A 10,000-nucleotide genomic window follows, 5' to 3' on the forward strand; every position below is an offset into this window, starting at 1 on the left:
ACCCTGACCAGGATGTAGCGGTCAGTGAGCATGAATAACCGACTGTTCTAGCAGTCATTAACGGTCTGTGTTGAGATCGTTTCCTTCGCTAATCGGCGGCAGGTCGAAAACCACGGCTGCGTTTCAAATCGCAGAACCATCGGCGACTCTGGTAGACGAACGCGAGCGTGATTACGCCGGAATCCGGTGCGGTTTGGGACGCTGCCAGCCGAGCTGTAATGGGATCCGTATGCGCTCGTTTTGAGGCCGAGTGTTTATCGAAAAGTGTAACTGTGAACTAATTGAACGCGCCGCTGCTCACCGGGAGTAGATTTGGTCGTCAGATTAGCCACCAGATTAGCCACCGTGTGGGGGCAGGTACAGACACTGTTTCAAAAAAAGTTGGGACACTTTGTTAAATGCAGTATAAAGAGTAGTTTGTTATTTGCTCATTTACAGTATTCCATGTTTTCAATGATCATTGTGTTTTGTATATGGAAAAACACTCAGAGAAAAAAACTGAAGTACCCTGGAGAACATACAAAACTCCTAATAGGCGGTAACTGGGGGCCGGATCAAACCCGGGTTCCCAGATGCTCGGTAGCATCCACACTATCAGCTGCACCGCTGTTTAAAATCTATTCTAAACCTTCTAATCACCGACTCACCTCATTTGGGCTGATTTGAAGTTTCCAACACACCTTCTGCAAGCGTTATATCCTGGTCAGGGTCGCTGCAGGTCCGGTTCCACCAGGAATAGACGTAACCAATCGCGTCTGTGTTGAGGGTCGGACGATTAATAGCACAGCAGGGATTCGAACCTGGATCTCAGAGGTGGTGGGCCAGCGTAACAGACCGTAACACCTGAGCACCATTGCTTAAAATAAAAATAAAACCGGCAAGTTTGAAGGTACTGGACCTGTAAGCAGAAGGTTTAAAGGTACTGTATTATGAAGCAGAAGGTTGCTGGTTTGAACCCCACCACTTCCACGTTGCCACTGTTGGGCCCTTAAACAAGGCCCTTAACCCTCAATTGCTTAGAGTGTAAGGCACTTTGGATAAAATCGTCTGCTAAATGCCGCAAATGTAGAAATAAAACTGGCAAGTTTGAAGGTACTGGACTAGTAATCATAAGGTCGCTGGTTCGAACCCCACCACTGCTACGTTGTCACTGTTGGGCCCTTGAGCAAGGCCCTAAACCCTCAATTGCTTAAGACTGTAAGTCGGAAAAAACCGTCTGCTGAATGCCGCAAATGTAAATGTAAAAATAAAACGGGCAAGTTTGAAGGTACTGGACAAGTAAACAGAAGGTTTGAAGGTACTGTATTATAAAGCAGAAGGTTGCTGGTTCGAACCCCACCACTGCTATGTTGCCACTGTTGGGCCCTTGAGCAAGGCCCTAAACCCTCAATTGCTTAGAATGTAAGTCGCGTTGGATAACAGCTTGTGCAAATGCTGAAACTATAAATGTAAATAATTACAGTATGTTTGAAGTATGTTTGAAGGGGGGGGGGGGTATTTAAACCCAACAACACTGTACCTACTGTCAAACCACCAGTGGAACTTGTGCATGACAAAGAGTGGATAACAGAGATGGAAATCAATCAGGAATTATAAAAAATGAAGGTTTATGGACCTCAACCTGTTCAATTGTATCTGTGATCGAATATTGTGGCCGCGGCGGACGTCCACCACTTCGGCTACGGCCACACATGGCACACACGTGTCCACGGCAGCCGCCGCCATGTGTGGTACAGAAGCTAGCTGATGGATAACAGACGACTCATTTATTAACCTAATACGTTCATGTTTTCACTCGTATCTCACACACACACACACACACACACACACACACACACACACACACACACTCGAGCTGCAGATCAATGAACCCCAACTCAAAGAGATGCCAATTTGTCGGCTAATCTATACAGCAGCTGGGCTTTTAATGCCACACTTTTTTAAACGAGAGGCCCCGGTAAGCTAGCAGCCTTCATTAGCGCTGCCTGGAGACGCGCTTATTCACAGTAAGTGAGACGTAGCCGCTTTTAGCCCCCCTTTTATTGAAATGCATGAAGGAAAAAAGAGCTGAATAGATTTTACACCTGGTGGGAATGGAAAAGTCCAGAAACCAGCATGAAACGTTCCTCCTTATACCTGTGCTATCGGCCATCCGGGCGCTTACACAGACGCACAGTTGGCGGGATGATAGCCGACAGAAATGTATCATAACTGCTGCAGTTACGACCTCTGCTGGCCGATCGATGGTGCTGCACAGAGATGTGTGATAATTAGGGCTGTCGAAGTTAACGCGATAATAACGCATTAACGCAATCTCAATTTAACGTGATTAAAAAAAATAGTGCCATTAACGCAAATTCTAGTTCATGTTGAGACTTGACTGGTAGAACAAACGTTTTAATGTCGGACTTGCCACCGTTTTTCATTTGCGGTTTGTTAACAAAATGTAAAAGAGCGTCGTAGCATCTGCACTTGCATAATAAAGAAATAAATACACGCTATATTCACAAGTTGTCGGGAGCAGAACACTTTAATAAACTTATTCTGTTACGGTAAAGAATACCGGACAGCTGAGTCAAGCACGTTGTCCATGAACTATGGAAGCCCCAAAGGGTCAAAACACACTCACTTCGTGTAGAAACGTCCATCAAACCATTGGATAGTATTACTGCCTAGTATGTGAGTGAATAAAACTCCCTTACAGTTTTCTCTTGTCCCAGCAGTTTTTAACATCAGTACATTTAGCATAAAATGTGTTCACCATTTTAACTTTAACATTTCACTTAAAAATCCTTGTTTTCTATAACATTTACACAGATTTTTTTTAATGCGATTAATCGCGATTAACTATATGAAATTCTGAGATTAATCGCGATTAAAAAATTTAATCGTTTGACAGCCCTAGTGATAATAAAGATCAGTGCCTGACTCGGCTCCGGGCGATACGGATCTTCACATGAACACATACAGACGGGGTAAGCATGGAGACTTGGATAGGCCTGTAAGTACACAGCTCCGTACACAGAAGGGTTCGACGGACGGCCATTTGACCCATGTATGACCCCGGCGTAGCCTTTTCGTTGGCTACGGTGGCTCGGTGGGTAGCACTGTCGCCTCACAGCAAGAAGGGACTGGGTTTGATTCCCAGGTGGAGCGTTCTGGGTCCTTTCTGTGTGGAACTTGCATGTTCTCCCTGTGTCTGTGTGGGTTTCCTCCGGGTGCTCCGGTATCCTCCCAGGCAGCCAGGTTAACTGGAGATGCCAGGGTGTTCCTGTGTGTCTCGCACCCATTGAGAGCTGGGATAGACCCCAGCACCCCCCTTGACCCTGATCAGGATAACTGCCATATAAACTAAATGAGTGACTTGAACTGGAGCTACAAACATCAGCAGTTCTTTACTCTCTTCTGACTGTGGTTTGGTGTAGTCCTCAAGTCTTATCAGACTTATCTGTTTGCTTCAAGCGAGCTCGGGTGCGAACCGCGGCATGTACGAATGCGATTAGCGCTCACGAAGCTGGGGATTGTGGGAAATGTGACACTAGACGAGCCGCAGGGACCGTGAGAACGGCAGGTTTTAAAGCTTTACAGGTGCAGATGAGATGCAGATAATAGTTTTAGGATGGTGCAGGGGTGCTCGGGTTTATCCAGGGTTCTCAACGGTGCTGTTGGGCATGAACATAATTGGGTAATATTTGGAAGGGGGCCTTGAAAGGTGCATTTGTCAGTGCGCTTTCAGTGCAGGTCCCAAGCCCATATAAAAATAAGAGGGTTGCATCAGCTGTGCCAAGTCTGGTGTATAGACTGGCATCTTGAAATCTAAGTCTTTGCTATAGATTGGCACCCTTTCCAGGGTTTATTCTATTTTTAGTCTTCTCTCCTCCCCTGGTTCAATTTTCCTTCATGGCTGCCCCACCCCTATCCTGACCGAGAAGACTCGAAGAATATGACAAGCCCCTCCAACACGTGTGCATTCGCCGGGCAGAGACGGAAGCTAACAGAGAGCCGCATCACGTACGGAGATTTACAAATTCTCCCCTAGTTGCGATGTTTCAAGCATTTTTTGGGTATATTTGTTATCCAAACCCATTTAAATGTGTATTCCACAAGCATATTTATTGGTGAGTACAGTACCGACACTTTTCTTTACAACCCCAAATCAGAAGCAGTATGGAAAATTAGTTTCTTACACTGACTTTGACTTTTATTTGATGTCAGACAGGATGAAGCTGAGATATTTCATCTTTTATCTGCTCAACTTCATTTAATTTATTAATAAACATCCATTCCTGCATTTCAGGCCTGCAACACATTCCAAAAAAAGTTAGGACGGAGGCAATTTAGGGTTGGTAATGAGGTGAAAAAACTGAATAATGATGTGATGTGAACAGGTGATTGTAATCATGGTTTGGTACAAAAGCAGCATCCAGGAAAGGCTGAGAGTCTCTGATGAGTAAAGATGATCAGAGGATCCAGTTTGTCCACAAATGTGTGAGAAAATGTTTGAAATGTTTAAAAACAATGAACCTCAAAGAATTTTTCAACAAGATGATGCAAAACCACGTGCTGCACACATTACAAAGGCGTGGCTGCGGAAAAAGAGGGTACGGGTACTGGACCGGCCTGCCTTCAGTCCTGACCTGTCCCCAATAGAGAATTTTGAAAGGAAAAATGTGACGACGAGCCCGTACTGTTAAAATAATGACAAAGTAATGACAAAATAAAAGCTGAAACACTAAATCACTTGGTCTCCTCGGTGCCAAAATGTCTTTTAAGTGGTGAAAAGGAACGGCAGCATTACAAAGTGGTAAATGCTTTACTGTCCCAACTTTTTTTGGAATGTGTTGCAGGCCTGAAATGCAGGAATGGATGTTTATTAATAAATGAAATGAAGTTGAGCAGATAAAACATGAAATATCTGTCAAGCCAGGTTTATTAATAAAGCGCCTTCAGAGACCTCGAGTGTCGTCCAGGCGCTGTACAATGAAATCAGAACAGTATTGAAGCAAATCAATGACATAAAATTAAATAAAAAACATAAAGCAAAATAAATATCAATGTAAATAACACAGCTGGCACAGAAAAAGCCATTATAAACCCTACTGTTTTCCATTTACGACATTTCCAGCTTACGATGGGGTTGTCCGGCCAGGTCGACAGCACAGCTGAGATCTGCATTTGACCCCTGCGCCACCGGAGCGCCCCGATTTTGACCCGAATGTAACACGAAGGTTTAATTTCCTCGTACAGACGTGTACCCTGCACGCCGGGAGACGTCAGCCTGGCCGGAGGGGCGGCCGTCTGTTAGTTATTACAGGACGGAGAGCCGTGGCGTATAGGTGGTCCGTGCAATTACCCCGGTGACCACGGGGCATGCGTGATCATAAAACACACACACACACTCCGCCTGTAAGTAGTGCACCCGCCGGGACCGTCACGCTGTAACTAGAGCTGCAGGACGGCTCACCGTTCGGCACCGTGCCTCGGCCTCCGTCATCGTTTCACGCGCCCTCCCGAAGGTACCCGTCCCTCTCTTTATGTACCCCCCTCCGCTGCCCCGCTGGTTTTGTCTTCCATCAGGAAAAAAGCAGAACACTTAGGAGCACTTTAATGGCGCGACTCTATTCAGCGCCTGTTACCGAGGAAAGAAAGGACAGAGCGAATATTAGCGCCTCCAGAAAGACCTACTTCTGATTTACAGGCTAGTCGGGCCACACACACACACAATAATTTAAAACCTGTATCAACCCCCCTGAACCGCACAGAGCTGCTGCGGCTCCGTGATTCATCTTATTTTATAGATAACAAGATCCCCGGAGAATTTAAGCTTGTGTAGAAGCACCTCAGACTTTTTACTCCTCATTTTTACTCTCCTGCACCGTTTGCAGACGTCTGGAACCCCTCATTACACCAGACGGCAAGCTTTATTGTGTATGTAGGACCACGCTATACTCCAAACGTTCCTCCACCACTCACACCAGAGCTCGGGTTCGGTGAGAGGCTTGTATGCGCTCTCTGTGTCTGTGTGCCAGCTGTAGCCTAGTGGTTAATGTACTGGACCAGTGATCAGAGGGTCGCTGGTTCAAGCCTCACCAGTGCCAGGTTGCTGCTGTTGGGCCCTTGAGCAAGGCCCTTAACCCTCAATTGCTCAGACTGTATACTGTGACTGTAATGTAAGTCGCTTTAGATAAAGGCGTCGGCTAAATGCTGTAAATGTGTTTGTTTTCCCAAGCATGAATGAATGAATGAGTGAATAATTAAATGAGTGAATGAATGAATAAATGCATGAGGGAACTAATAAGTGAATAAATGAATGAATAATTAAATGAATTAATGAGTGAATGAATTAATGAATTAATGAATGAAGGAGTGAATGAATAAGTGACTGAGTGAATGAATAAATGAATTAATAAATGAGTGAATAAATGAATAAGTGAATGAGTGACTGAATGAATAATGAAGTGAATGAATGAGTGAATGAATGAGCGAGTGAGTGAATGAATGAGTGAATGAATGAGCGAGTGAGTGAATGAATGAGTGAATGAATGAATGACTAAATGTATGAGTGACTGAATGAATAATTAAATGAATGAGTGAGTGAGTGAGTAAATGAGTGAGTGAATGAATGTGTGAGTGAAAGAGTGAATGAATGAATGATAGGGATGCTTGTGGTGTTCCGCCCTTGTGAGTTCATGTAGAAAATGTGTGTACAATCTTATCACACACACACACACAGCTACACTAACACACACACACACAGCTACACTAACACACACACAGCTACACTAACACACACCCCCGCCGCCTCCTCGCCCCTCTTCAGCGTGCCCAGATGTGCCTCGGGTAGTGATTCGGGAGGAAATGGAAGTGCCCTTGTGGTGGACGGAGAGCATCTTTGCGCCCCTCATGTAGGAAACTCGTGATGAGAATTAGGGAAATGAGGAGGATGAGTCGGGATCAAACACACCGCTGGGTTTTACAGCTGACAGATGCAGCAGCACTGATGCTCAGACTGTCTGGCTGGCCGTCTGCCACCGAGCGTCGAGACACGCCCGCGCCCCACGGTCAGTTACAGAGAGGGGCGGAGAGGGGTGATGGGGATTGATTCTGACTTTTAAATGTCCTTAAATAATAATAAACCCACGAGCGAAAACAAGCGCCGCCACAGTCGCTCCGAACACCGACCGTCACGTCAAAACAGGGTGCAGGGGCCGAGCGTATGAACCAATAACCACCCGGTTTGTGCTGGGGTTTGCGTTTAAGCTGCACTAGATGACGTGATGGTTTTAAATATGCAAATAGTACACCGATCAGGCATAACATTATGACCACCTTTCTAATATTGTGTTGGTCCCCCTTTTGCTGCCAAAACAGCCCTGACCCTTCGATGCATGGACTCCACTAGAAGGTGTGCTGTGGTATCTGGCACCAAGATGTCAGCAGCAGATCCTTTAACTCCTGTAAGTTGTGAGGTGGGGCCTCCATGGATCGGACTTGTTTGTCCAGCACATCAGCACACAGATGCTGGATCGGATTGAGATCTGGGGAATTTAGAGGCCAAGTCGACACCTCAGACTGGTTGTTGTGCTCCTCAAACCATTCCTGAAGCATTTTAGCTCTGTGGCGGGGCGCATCATCCTGCTGAAAGAGGCCACAGATATCAGGAATAGCGTCTCCATGAAAGGGTGAACATGGTCTGCAACAATGCTTAGGTAGGAGCTACGTGTCAAAGTAACCTCCACATGGATGGCAGGACCCAAGGTTTCCCAGTAGAACGTCGCCCAAAGCGTCACACTGCCTCCGCCGGCTCGCCTTCCTCCCATAGTGCATCCTGGTGCCGTGTGTTCCCCAGGTAAGCGACGCTCACGCACCCGGCCATCCACGTGATCCATCAGACCAGGCCACCTTCTTCCATCGCTCCGTGGTCCAGTTCCGATGCTCATGTGCCCATTGTTGGCACTTTCGAAGACCCCAGTCAATAGAGAGAGAGAGAGAGACAGACAGACAGACAGACAGACAGACAGACAGACAGATAGATAGTCAGACAAACAGGCAGATAGATAGACAGATATGTATGAAGACAGACAGACAGACAGACAGACAGACAGACATATAGATGGATAGATAGATAGATATGTAGACAGACAGATAGGTAGACAGACAGATAGATATGTAGACAGACAGACAGACAGACAGACAGACAGACAGACAGACAGATAGAAAAACAGACAGACAGACACAGATAGATAGATAGATAGATAGATAGATAGATAGATAGATAGATAGATAGATAGATAGATAGATAGACACAGATAGATAGATAGATAGATAGATAGATAGATAGATAGATAGATATGTAGACAGACAGATAGGTAGACAGACAGATAGATATGTAGACAGACAGACAGACAGACAGATAGAAAAACAGACAGACAGACACAGATAGATAGATAGATAGATAGATAGATAGATAGATAGATAGATAGACACAGATAGATAGATAGATAGATAGATAGATAGATAGATAGATAGATAGATAGATAGATAGATAGATAGACAGACAGACAGACAGACAGACACAGATAGATAGATAGATAGATAGACAGACAGACAGAAAGACAGACAGACAGACAGACAGACGATGATAGATAGATAGATAGATAGATAGATAGATAGATAGATAGATAGATAGATAGATAGATAGATAGATAGATAGATAGATAGAAAAACAGACAGATAGATAGACAGACAGATAGATAGATATGTAGACAGACAGATAGGTAGACAGACAGACAGACAGATGGATACACAGACAGATGGACACGTGTGCGCTCTACCAACCCCTTCTTATTCGTCCGTACTTTGGTGGATCCACTTTTTTTTTGTCCGGGCCTTTTCCCACCCAGCAGACTAGCGGCCGATTTTGTTTGCTGCAGGCACTGTTGATCTGAGATTCGAACTTAGGAGTTCCGGACCCGCCCGTTCCGGTGTGCATCTTTTTGACCTGGTAGATTGTCCTAGTGTTTAAATAATCCCATCCAATGGGAAAAAAAAAAAGTTTTAGACGTACTCAGCTCCCACGACTGCCGTGACATACACGCACAGTACAAGCGTATAAAACTAAAGAGGATAAATAATCAGAACCCGGTCTGGCTGAAGCGAGGACGCGTTGGAACAGGTCCAAGTTCTCGTTCCCGCTAACGTGATCCGTCTCCGCTAATATAAACGAACGCCGAGCCAAAGAAAAGAACAACAATCTGAACCAACAATCTGAACCAACAATCTGAACCAACAATCTTCAAACGCTGAAGCCGTTACTGACCGCAGAGCAGCGGCGGGGTCGCGGTTCCGACTTCGGCTTTACAGGATTACAGATCTGAAACCCCTAAAGCTTCACGTGACCCCTCGTGTCCTCGTGTACACCCCACGCTCTCATCATCCCTGGGGAGATTCATGTTTGATCCCTGTGTGCTTGGATGCTGCGACAGCGCTGATATTTCTTCTTTTTTTTCTTGTTGGCAGAGGTGCTGGAACATCTGGAGAATATTTATACAATCTTCTCCTGACAGTACAAAAATATACACGAACATCACATCCATATGAACCCGAACTTTACATCACGCGGGTCGCCCTCCTGTCTGTACGCTCGCTGGATCTCGGGACACAGGGACGTTTGCCAGACGTTCGGGCGCTGACGTGTGACAGAAAGTGGGCGGACGAGGGCATCTGTTCCTGGTTAGGGTCAGGGCTTTGTGCGGGTCACACGAGTTCTTCCGACATTGAGTTCTCTAAACAGGGAATTCCCCAAACTGTTGCCACATGTCTGGAACTATACCATAAAAATAACACATCAGTAGGAGGAGCGCACAGAACCCGAAACCAAAAATGTGTCCACTACGCTCCCTGATAATAAATAAACATGCAGTATTTCCACTGCTCAGGAGTCCAGTGGCAGTGCTTTACACCCTGAAGTTGCATGTTGTTCTTACTCTATGTTCAGACC

At 45.6% G+C, this 10,000-nt stretch overlaps 1 protein-coding gene across 1 annotated transcript in view; it reads left to right on the forward strand.

Annotated features, from left to right (window-relative positions):
- Positions 1 to 10,000, forward strand: part of sema6bb (sema domain, transmembrane domain (TM), and cytoplasmic domain, (semaphorin) 6Bb) — a 137,414-nt gene that overhangs the window by 122,461 nt on the left and 4,953 nt on the right. The window lies entirely within an intron of this gene.

The sequence above is a fragment of the Trichomycterus rosablanca genome, chromosome 7 (assembly GCF_030014385.1).
Source record: "Trichomycterus rosablanca isolate fTriRos1 chromosome 7, fTriRos1.hap1, whole genome shotgun sequence".
Lineage (NCBI taxonomy): Eukaryota > Metazoa > Chordata > Actinopteri > Siluriformes > Trichomycteridae > Trichomycterus > Trichomycterus rosablanca.